At 44.6% G+C, this 10,000-nt stretch overlaps 8 non-coding genes across 8 annotated transcripts; all 8 read left to right on the forward strand.

Moving 5' to 3' along the window:
- Positions 1 to 464: 464 nt before the first annotated feature.
- On the forward strand, positions 465 to 547 carry TRNAL-CAG (transfer RNA leucine (anticodon CAG)). The gene has a single exon. It is a non-coding gene; the product is annotated as a tRNA-Leu (tRNA).
- A 1,296-nt stretch (positions 548 to 1,843) lies between these two features.
- Positions 1,844 to 1,926, forward strand: TRNAL-UAG (transfer RNA leucine (anticodon UAG)). Its single transcript has one exon. It is a non-coding gene; the product is annotated as a tRNA-Leu (tRNA).
- Positions 1,927 to 4,664: 2,738 nt separating this feature from the next.
- TRNAL-CAG (transfer RNA leucine (anticodon CAG)) lies at positions 4,665 to 4,747 on the forward strand. Its single transcript has one exon. It is a non-coding gene; the product is annotated as a tRNA-Leu (tRNA).
- A 190-nt stretch (positions 4,748 to 4,937) lies between these two features.
- On the forward strand, positions 4,938 to 5,020 carry TRNAL-AAG (transfer RNA leucine (anticodon AAG)). Its single transcript has one exon. It is a non-coding gene; the product is annotated as a tRNA-Leu (tRNA).
- Positions 5,021 to 6,044: 1,024 nt separating this feature from the next.
- TRNAL-UAG (transfer RNA leucine (anticodon UAG)) lies at positions 6,045 to 6,127 on the forward strand. Its single transcript has one exon. It is a non-coding gene; the product is annotated as a tRNA-Leu (tRNA).
- Positions 6,128 to 6,759: 632 nt separating this feature from the next.
- On the forward strand, positions 6,760 to 6,842 carry TRNAL-CAG (transfer RNA leucine (anticodon CAG)). The gene has a single exon. It is a non-coding gene; the product is annotated as a tRNA-Leu (tRNA).
- A 190-nt stretch (positions 6,843 to 7,032) lies between these two features.
- On the forward strand, positions 7,033 to 7,115 carry TRNAL-AAG (transfer RNA leucine (anticodon AAG)). Its single transcript has one exon. It is a non-coding gene; the product is annotated as a tRNA-Leu (tRNA).
- A 1,751-nt stretch (positions 7,116 to 8,866) lies between these two features.
- On the forward strand, positions 8,867 to 8,949 carry TRNAL-CAG (transfer RNA leucine (anticodon CAG)). The gene has a single exon. It is a non-coding gene; the product is annotated as a tRNA-Leu (tRNA).
- The last annotated feature ends 1,051 nt before the right edge of the window (positions 8,950 to 10,000 follow it).

Genomic DNA, 10,000 nt, shown 5'->3' on the forward strand with positions numbered 1-10,000 from the left:
TGATTTTAGGACCCATGTAAGAGCTCATCTAGAAGAGTCATGCTCTTGTATTCCCTGGCCAGACAGGCCATGCAAATTTGGAAGAATGCCAAGCACCTGTTAGACAGCTGGACTCCAGCACACTTACAGCAATTTCCTCAGGGCTGTGATCAGGGGCTGCTTAGATTTGGTTATTCCACTCTATGTTGTAAAATTGAGATCCCTTGTTGAATTTGCTTTAGTCAGCCAAGATGTGGCTGTTGACTCAATTTCAAAGCAGCTTTGGGCCGTTCAAGTGGCTGGTGAATAGCACTTTCTCTTTGTATGCATTAAAGGTCTAAAGAGTTCTTCATAGGTACTGCTCTGTATGGATTGTTCAAAGATCTGTTGGAAATGCTTATAATGGGATAAATAAATTAAGGGCATGCCTTTTCGGTACCCCACTTGCATGGCTGTCTGGCTCGTGGAAGGCGCTGCAAATGCAAGTCAGGATGGCCGAGTGGTCTAAGGCGCTGCGTTCAGGTCGCAGTCTCTTCTGGAGGCGTGGGTTCAAATCCCACTTCTGACAAACCTTTGTTTAATCTTTTTTCTTGAGGGAGAAAATCAGATCATTTCCCTCACACGGGCTTATATGGTTGTCTTTTTGGAAAAGTGCAGTGAGTTTTTTTTTCTTGCTATAGCCACTCATGGCCTAAGATGTGTGTTTTTTTTGTTCGCACTATCTTTCTCACTATGTAGATGAACAAGCAACATGTGGTCAGCATGGCCGAGTGGTCTAAGGCGCTGCGTTAAGGCCGCAGTCTCTCCTAGAGGTGTGGGTTCGAATCTCACTTCTGACAAAACTTTAAGTCCATTTTGTCTCTGCGTTCCTTCAGAATCTCAGCTAAAAATTGGCAGTGCATATAATATCTGAATAAGTACCAAACTTCAGTTTCAACTGCAAATGAATTTGCCCAATTCTGTCTTCAAGCTTGTATAATATTCTTCTAGCACTAGTGGTGTTTTATGTGTTTTTTGGGGGGTGCCTAAAAAATCCCTTTTATTGAAGAAATGGCTTACATTCAGTCTTGCGATATTTTTGGTTTCCAATAAGTAGATTTTTAATTTTATGTAACCTCATTTTCTAATGCTCCATTCAAGAGATGTTTCCACTGTGAAATGAAGAGCAAGGGGAAAGAGCAAAATGATAGAGCGAGTGAGTGAGATGGGGTGTTGAGGAAGGAGAGAATGAAACAAAGACAGAGTGAGTGAACAGCAGGTAGGCATAGAAAAGGAGACTAGAAGTGAAGGTGACTTGCTTTTCCCTGCTCTTGACCTCCCACCCATCTCAAACCAATCACAAACATACCTTCTATGCAACGTTGGTATGCAGAACTTCACTCCTCAGCCAGTGAGGGTGAGTCCCAAGCCAGGGGCTAGAGAGCAAAAGAATGGATGTGCTCAGACGTTCCTTGCTAGGGACAGTTGATCTGAAACAAGGCCTGCTCTCTTGTTTCCAGCAAGGATCTAGAAATTCTGAATGAATCTGCAAGGCACATTGACAGCATGAATTTGCATAAACTGCCCCACCTTCTGCCTTCCTACTTCCTGCGCAGTAGTTGTTTGTGTATAGAGAGAGAGGTCGCAGGCAAGGTAATTTTGTGAGTAGGATACAGAACCCTAAATAGCTGGTGAGAGGTATAAGTTATTCTAAAAGCATAAAAACCGTACACCTGTGCAATGAAATGCTTTCATATGTGATCTTCTATGTTTATTGTCCTGTGCAAAAAGTTGCACCTTGTGTTTGAAGTTTGAAATTATTTTAAGCTTGCATGGACGCAGACATTTCTGAGTGACTTTTATACATTTCTTAGGACTCTTCACTGTCAGGATGGCCGAGTGGTCTAAGGCGCTGTGTTTAGGCCACAGTCTCCTCTGGAGGCGTGGGTTCGAATCCCATTTCTGACATGAATTTTGGAGATATAATCTTCTTCATCAGGATAACATCTGATGGAAGTTGCATCTGTTCGTCTTCACCTGGGACGTTATTCCGTCCTCGTAGAGTCAAGAGAGCTTGGGTTTCTCATATATTTCGGTTGTACAAAGTCTTGCTGATAAAGTGCAATCCTTACCAAATGATTTTAGGACCCATGTAAGAGCTCATCTAGAAGAGTCATGCTCTTGTATTCCCTGGCCAGCCAGGCCATGCAAATTTGGAAGAATGCCAAGCACCTGGTAGACAGCTGGACTCAAGCACACTTACAGCAATTTCCTCAGGGCTTTGATCAGGGGCTGCTTAGATTTGCGTATTCCACCCTATGTTGTGACATTGAGATCACTTGTTGAATTTGCTTTAGTCAGCCAAGATGTGGCTGTCGACTCAATTTCAAAGGAGCTTTGCGCCGTTCAAGTGGCTGGTGAATAGCACTTTCTCTTTGTACGCATTAAAGGTCTAAAGAGTTCTTCATAGGTACTGCTCTGTATGGATTGTTCAAAGATCTGTTGGAAATGCTTATAATGGGATAAATAAATTGAGGGCATGCCTTTTCGGTACCCCACTTGCATGGCTGTCTGGCTTGTGGAAGGTGCTGCAAATGCAAGTCAGGATGGCCCAGTGGTCTAAGGCGCTGCGTTCAGGTCTCCGTCTCTTCTGGAGGAGTGGGTTCAAATCCCACTTCTGACAAACCTGTGTTTAATCTTTTTTCTTGAGGGAGAAAATCAGATCATTTCCCTCACATGGGCTTATATGGTTGTCTTTTTGGAAAAGTGCAGTGAGTTTTTTTTCTTGCTATAGCCACTCATGGCCTAAGATGTGTGTTTTTTTTGTTCGCACTATCTTTCTCACTATGTAGATGAACAAGCAACATGTGGTCAGGATGGCCGAGTGGTCTAAGGCGCTGCGTTAAGGCTGCAGTCTCACCTAGAGGTGTGGGTTTGAATCCCACTTCTGACAAAACTTTAAGTCCATTTTGTCTCTGCGTTCCTTCAGAATCTCAGCTAAAAATTGGCAGTGCATATAATATCTGAATAAGTACCAAACTTCAGTTTCAACTGCAAATGAATTTGCCCAATTCTGTCTTCAAGCTCGTATAATATTCTTCTAGCACTAGTGGTGTTTTATGTGTTTTTTGGGGGGTGCCTAAAAATCCCTTTTATTGAAGAAATGGCTTACATTCAGTCTTGCGATATTTTTGGTTTCCAATAAGTAGATTTTTAATTTTATGTAACCTCATTTTCTAATGCTCCATTCAAGAGATGTTTCCACTATGAAATGAAGAGGGAGAAGAAAGAGCACAAATGATAGAGCGAGTGAGTGAGATGGGGTGTTGAGGAAGGAGAGAATGAAACAAAGACAGAGTGAGTGAACGGCAGGTAGGCATAGAAGAGGAGACTAGAAGAGGAGACTAGAAGTGAAGGTGACTTGCTTTTCCCTGCTCTTGACCTCCCACCCATCTCAAACCAATCACAAACATACCTTCTATGCAACGTTGGTACGCAGAACTTCACTCCTCAGCCAGTGAGGGTGAGTCCCAAGCCAGGGGCTAGAAAGCAAAAGAATGGATGTGCTCAGACGTTCCTTGCTAGGGACAGTTGATCTGAAACAAGGCCTGCTCTCTTGTTTCCAGCAAGGATCTAGAAATTCTGCATGAATCCGCAAGGCACATTGACAGCATAAATTTGCATAAACTGCCCCACCTTCTGCCTTCCTACTTCCTGCGCAGTAGTTGTTTGTGTATAGAGAGAGAGGTCGCAGGCAAGGTAATTTTGTGAGTAGGATACAGAACCCTAAATAGCTGGTGAGAGGTATAAGTTAATCTAAAAGCATAAAAACAGTACACCTGTGAAATGAAATGCTTTCATATGTGATCTTCTGTGTTTATTGTCCTGTGCAAAAAGTTGCACCTTGTGTTTGAAGTTTGAAATTATTTCAAGCTTGCATGGACGCAGAAATTTCTGAGTGACTTTTATACATTTCTTAGGACTCTTCATTGTCAGGTTGGCCGAGTGGTATAAGGTGCTGTGGCTAGTCTGCAATCTCCTCTGGAGGCATGGGTTCGAATCCCACTTCTGACATGACTTTTGGAGATATAATCTTCTTCATCAGGATAACATCTGATGGAAGTTGCATCTGTTCGTCTTCACCTGGGACGTTATTCCGTCCTCGTAGAGTCAAGAGAGCTTGGGTTTCTCATATATTTCTGTTGTACAAAGTCTTGCTGATAAAGTGCAATCCTTACCAAATAAGCTTAGGACCCATGTAAGAGCTCATCTAGAAGAGTCATGCTCTTGTATTCCCTGGCCAGCCAGGCCATGCAAATTTGGAAGAATGCCAAGAACCTGGTAGACAGCTGGACTCCAGCACACTTACAGCAATTTCCTCAGGGCTGTGATCAGGGGCTGCTTAGATTTGCGTATTCCACCCTATGTTGTGACATTGAGATCCCTTGTTGAATTTGCTTTAGTCAGCCAAGATGTGGCTGTTGACTCAATTTCAAAGCAGCTTTGGGCCGTTCAAGTGGCTGGTGAATAGCACTTTCTCTTTGTACGCTTTAAAGGTCTAAAGAGTTCTTCATAGGTACTGCTCTGTATGGATTGTTCAAAGATCTGTTGGAAATGCTTATAATGGGATAAATAAATTGAGGGCATGCCTTTTCGGTACCAAACTTGCATGGCTGTCTGGCTTGTGGAAGGTGCTGCAAATGCAAGTCAGGATGGCCGAGTGGTCTAAGGCGCTGCGTTCAGGTCGCAGTCTCTTCTGGAGGCGTGGGTTCAAATCCCACTTCTGGCAAACCTGTGTTTAACCTTCTTTTTTCTTGAGGGAGAAAATCAGATCATTTCCCTCACATGGGCTTATATGGTTGTCTTTTTGGAAAAGTGCAGTGAGTTTTTTTCTTGCTATAGCCACTCATGGCCTAAGATGTGTGTTGTTTTTTGTTCACGCTATCTTTCTCACTATGTAGATGGACAAGCAACATTTGGTCAGCATGGCCGAGTGGTCTAAGGCGCTGCGTTAAGGCCGCAGTCTCTCCTAGAGGTGTGGGTTCGAATCCCACTTCTGACAAAACTTTAAGTCCATTTTGTCTCTGCGTTCCTTCAGAATCTCAGCAAAAAATTGACAGTGCATATAATATCTGAATAAGTACCAAACTTGTTTCAACTGCAAATGAATTTGCCCAATTCTGTCTTCAAGCTCGTATAATATTCTTCTAGCACTAGTGGTGTTTTATATGTTTTTTGGGGGGTGCCTAAAAAATCCCTTTTATTGAAGAAATGGCTTACATTCAGTCTTGTGATATTTTTGGTTTCCAATAAGTAGATTTTTAATTTTATGTAACCTCATTTTCTAATGCTCCATTCAAGAGATGTTTCCACTATGAAATGAAGAGCAAGGGGCAAGAGCACGAATGATAGAGCGGGTGAGTGAGATGGGGTGTTGAGGGAGGAGAGAATGAAACAAAGACAGAGTGAGTGAACGGCATGTAGGCATAGAAGAGGAGACTAGAAGTGAAGGTGACTTGCTTTTCCCTGATTTTGACCTCCCACCCATCTCAAACCAATCACAAACATACCTTCTATGCAACGTTGGTATGCAGAACTTCACTCCTCAGCCAGTGAGGGTGAGTCCCAAGCCAGGGGCTAGAGAGCAAAAGAATGGATGTGCTCAGACGTTCCTTGCTAGGGACAGTTGATCTGAAACAAGGCCTGCTCTCTTGTTTCCAGCAAGGATCTAGAAATTCTGCATGAATCTGCAAGGCACATTGACAGCATAAATTTGCATAAACTGCCCCACCTTCTGCCTTCCTACTTCCTGAGCAGTAGTTGTTTGTGTATAGAGAGAGAGTTCGCAGGCAAGGTAATTTTGTGAGTAGGATACAGAACCCTAAATAGCTTGTGAGAGGTATAAGTTATTCTAAAAGCATAAAAACAGTACACCTGTGAAATGAAATGCTTTCATACGTGATCTTCTATGTTTATTGTCCTGTGCAAAAAGTTGCACCTTGTGTTTGAAGGTTGAAATTATTTCAAGCTTGCATGGATGCAGAAATTTCTGAGTGACTTTTATACATTTCTTAGGACTCTTCACTGTCAGGATGGCTGAGTGGTCTAAGGTGCTGTGTTTAGGCCGCAGTGTTCTCTGGAGGCGTGGGTTCGAATCCCACTTCTGATATGACTTTTGGAGATATAATCTTCTTCATCAGGATAACATCGGATGGAAGTTGCTTCTGTTCGTCTTCACCTGGGACGTTATTCCGTCCTCGTCTAGTCAAGAGAGCTTGGGTTGGTCCTATATTTCTGTTGTACAAAGTCTTGCTGATAAAGTGCAATCCTTACCAAATGAGCTTAGGACCCATGTAAGAGATCATCTAGAAGAGTCATGCTCTTGTATTCCCTGGCCAGCCAGGCCATGCAAATTTGGAAGAATGCCAAGCACCTGGTAGACAGCTGGACTCCAGCACACTTACAGCAATGTCCTCAGGGCTGTGATCAGGGGCTGCTTAGATTTGCGTATTCCACCCTATGTTGTGACATTGAGATCCCTTGTTGAATTTGCTTTAGTCAGCCAAGATGTGGCTGTTGACTCAATTTCAAAGCAGCTTTGGGCCGTTCAAGTGGCTGGTGAATAGCACTTTCTCTTTGTACGCATTAAAGGTCTAAAGAGTGATTCATAGGTACTGCTCTGTATGGATTGTTCAAAGATCTGTTGGAAATGCTTATAATGGGATAAATAAATTGAGGGCATGCCTTTTCGGTACCCCACTTGCATGGCTGTCTGGCTTGTGGAAGGTGCTGCAAATGCAAGTCAGGATGGCCGAGTGGTCTAAGGTGCTGCGTTCAGGTCGCAGTCTCTTCTGGAGGCGTGGGTTCAAATCCCACTTCTGGCAAACCTGTGTTTAACCTTCTTTTTTCTTGAGGGAGAAAATCAGATCATTGCCCTCACATGGGCTTATATGGTTGTCTTTTTGGAAAAGTGCAGTGAGTTTTTTTCTTGCTATAGCCACTCATGGCCTAAGATGTGTGTTGTTTTTTGTTCACACTATCTTTCTCACTATGTAGATTAACAAGCAGCATGTGGTCAGGATGGCCGAGTGGTCTAAGGCGCTGCGTTAAGGCCGCAGTCTCTCCTAGAGGTGTGGGTTCGAATCCCACTTCTGACAAAACTTTAAGTCCATTTTGTCTCTGCGTTCCTTCAGAATCTCAGCTAAAAATTGGCAGTGCATATAATATCTGAATAAGTACCAAACTTCAGTTTCAACTGCAAATGAATTTGCCCAATTCTGTCTTCAAGCTCGTATAATATTCTTCTAGCACTAGTGGTGTTTTATGTGTTTTTTGGGGGGTGCCTAAAAAATCCCTTTTATTGAAGAAATGGCTTACATTCAGTCTTGCGATATTTTTGGTTTCCAATAAGTAGATTTTTAATTTTATGTAACCTCATTTTCTAATGCTCCATTCAAGAGATGTTTCCACTATGAAATGAAGAGCGAGGAGAAAGAGCACAAATGATAGAGCGAGTGAGTGAGATGGGGTGTTGAGGAAGGAGAGAATGAAACAAAGACAGAGTGAGTGAACGGCAGGTAGGCATAGAAGAGGAGACTAGAAGAGGAGACTAGAAGTGAAGGTGACTTGCTTTTCCCTGCTCTTGACCTCCCACCCATCTCAAACCAATCACAAACATACCTTCTATGCAACGTTGGTACGCAGAACTTCACTCCTCAGCCAGTGAGGGTGAGTCCCAAGCCAGGGGCTAGAAAGCAAAAGAATGGATGTGCTCAGACGTTCCTTGCTAGGGACAGTTGATCTGAAACAAGGCCTGCTCTCTTGTTTCCAGCAAGGATCTAGAAATTCTGCATGAATCTGCAAGGCACATTGACAGCATAAATTTGCATAAACTGCCCCACCTTCTGCCTTCCTACTTCCTGCGCAGTAGTTGTTTGTGTATAGAGAGAGAGGTCGCAGGCAAGGTAATTTTGTGAGTAGGATACAGAACCCTAAATAGCTGGTGAGAGGTATAAGTTAATCTAAAAGCATAAAAACAGTACACCTGTGAAATGAAATGCTTTCATATGTGATCTTCTGTGTTTATTGTCCTGTGCAAAAAGTTGCACCTTGTGTTTGAAGTTTGAAATTATTTCAAGCTTGCATGGACGCAGAAATTTCTGAGTGACTTTTATACATTTCTTAGGACGCTCACTGTCAGGTTGGCCGAGTGGTCTAAGGTGCTGTGTCTAGTCTGCAATCTCCTCTGGAGGCGTGGGTTCGAATCCCACTTCTGACATGACTTTTGGAGATATAATCTTCTTCATCAGGATAACATCTGATGGAAGTTGCATCTGTTCGTCTTCACCTGGGACGTTATTCCGTCCTCGTAGAGTCAAGAGAGCTTGGGTTTCTCATATTTCTGTTGTACAAAGTCTTGCTGATAAAGTGCAATCCTTACCAAATAAGCTTAGGACCCATGTAAGAGCTCATCTAGAAGAGTCATGCTCTTGTATTCCCTGGCCAGCCAGGCCATGCAAATTTGGAAGAATGCCAAGAACCTGGTAGACAGCTGGACTCCAGCACACTTACAGCAATTTCCACAGGGCTGTGATCAGGGGCTGCTTAGATTTGCGTATTCCACCCTATGTTGTGACATTGAGATCCCTTGTTGAATTTGCTTTAGTCAGCCAAGATGTGGCTGTTGACTCAATTTCAAAGCAGCTTTGGGCCGTTCAAGTGGCTGGTGAATAGCACTTTCTCTTTGTACGCTTTAAAGGTCTAAAGAGTTCTTCATAGGTACTGCTCTGTATGGATTGTTCAAAGATCTGTTGGAAATGCTTATAATGGGATAAATAAATTGAGGGCATGCCTTTGCGGTACCAAACTTGCATGGCTGTCTGGCTTGTGGAAGGTGCTGCAAATGCAAGTCAGGATGGCCGAGTGGTCTAAGGCGCTGCGTTCAGGTCGCAGTCTATTCTGGAGGCGTGGGTTCAAATCCCACTTCTGACAAACCTGTGTTTAACCTTCTTTTTTCTTGAGGGAGAAAATCAGATCATTTCCCTCACATGGGCTTATATGGTTGTCTTTTTGGAAAAGTGCAGTGAGTTTTTTTCTTGCTATAGCCACTCATGGCCTAAGACAGGGGTGCCCAAACCAGTCCTGGCGGGCCGTATCCATGCCAGATTTTTGGGATATCCCCATCTGGGGATCACGGTTCGATCCCCGGCACCGGCGGCAGATTAGCCCAGCACCAGGTGACTCTGGGAAATAGCTGGCGCCGCGGCTAGGGCGGCTGACTCCGGAATCTGGAGATTTTTTTATTTAAGGTTTTTGTAGAGCGCGTAGTAACCCTCGAGCATCCCAGAGATCAGGGTTCGATCCCCGGCACCGGCCGCAGATTAGCCCAGCACCACGTGACTCTGGGAAATAGCTGGCGCCGCGGCTAGGGAGGCTGACTCCGGAATCTGGAGATCACGGTTCGATCCCCGGCACCGGCCGCAGATTAGCCCAGCACCAGGTGACTCTGGGAAATAGCTGGCGCCGCGGCTATGGCGGCTGACTCCGGAATCTGGAGATTTTTTTATTTAAGGTTTTTGTAGAGCGCGTAGTAACCCTCGAGCATCCCAGAGATCAGGGTTCGATCCCCGGCACCGGCCGCAGATTAGCCCAGCACCACGTGACTCTGGGAAATAGCTAGCGCCGCGGCTAGGGCGGCTGACTCCGGAATCTGGGGATCACGGTTCGATCCCCGGCACCGGCGGCAGATTAGCCCAGCACCATGTGACTCTGCGCAATAGCTTGCTTAATCTTCCCAACGGCCCCTAGCGCCTAGAGACCCTTACGGGTGATTGTGCGCCTTACAAATGTGGATTATTATTATTATTATTATTATTTGGGCTGATTACGATCCGGTTCGTAAAAGCACATCTGCCCGAATCTGTCGGACAACCACGTACGCCCGGGAGAGGACTGCCCGGGACCCGTGGAGCCCGTCCTGGTCACTCTGACCTGCCATCGGCCTGGAGAAGGGAGCGCCGGACGCCCGGGGGGAGGACTGCCC

This window comes from Lissotriton helveticus, chromosome 8 (genome assembly GCF_964261635.1).
Source record: "Lissotriton helveticus chromosome 8, aLisHel1.1, whole genome shotgun sequence".
NCBI lineage: Eukaryota > Metazoa > Chordata > Amphibia > Caudata > Salamandridae > Lissotriton > Lissotriton helveticus.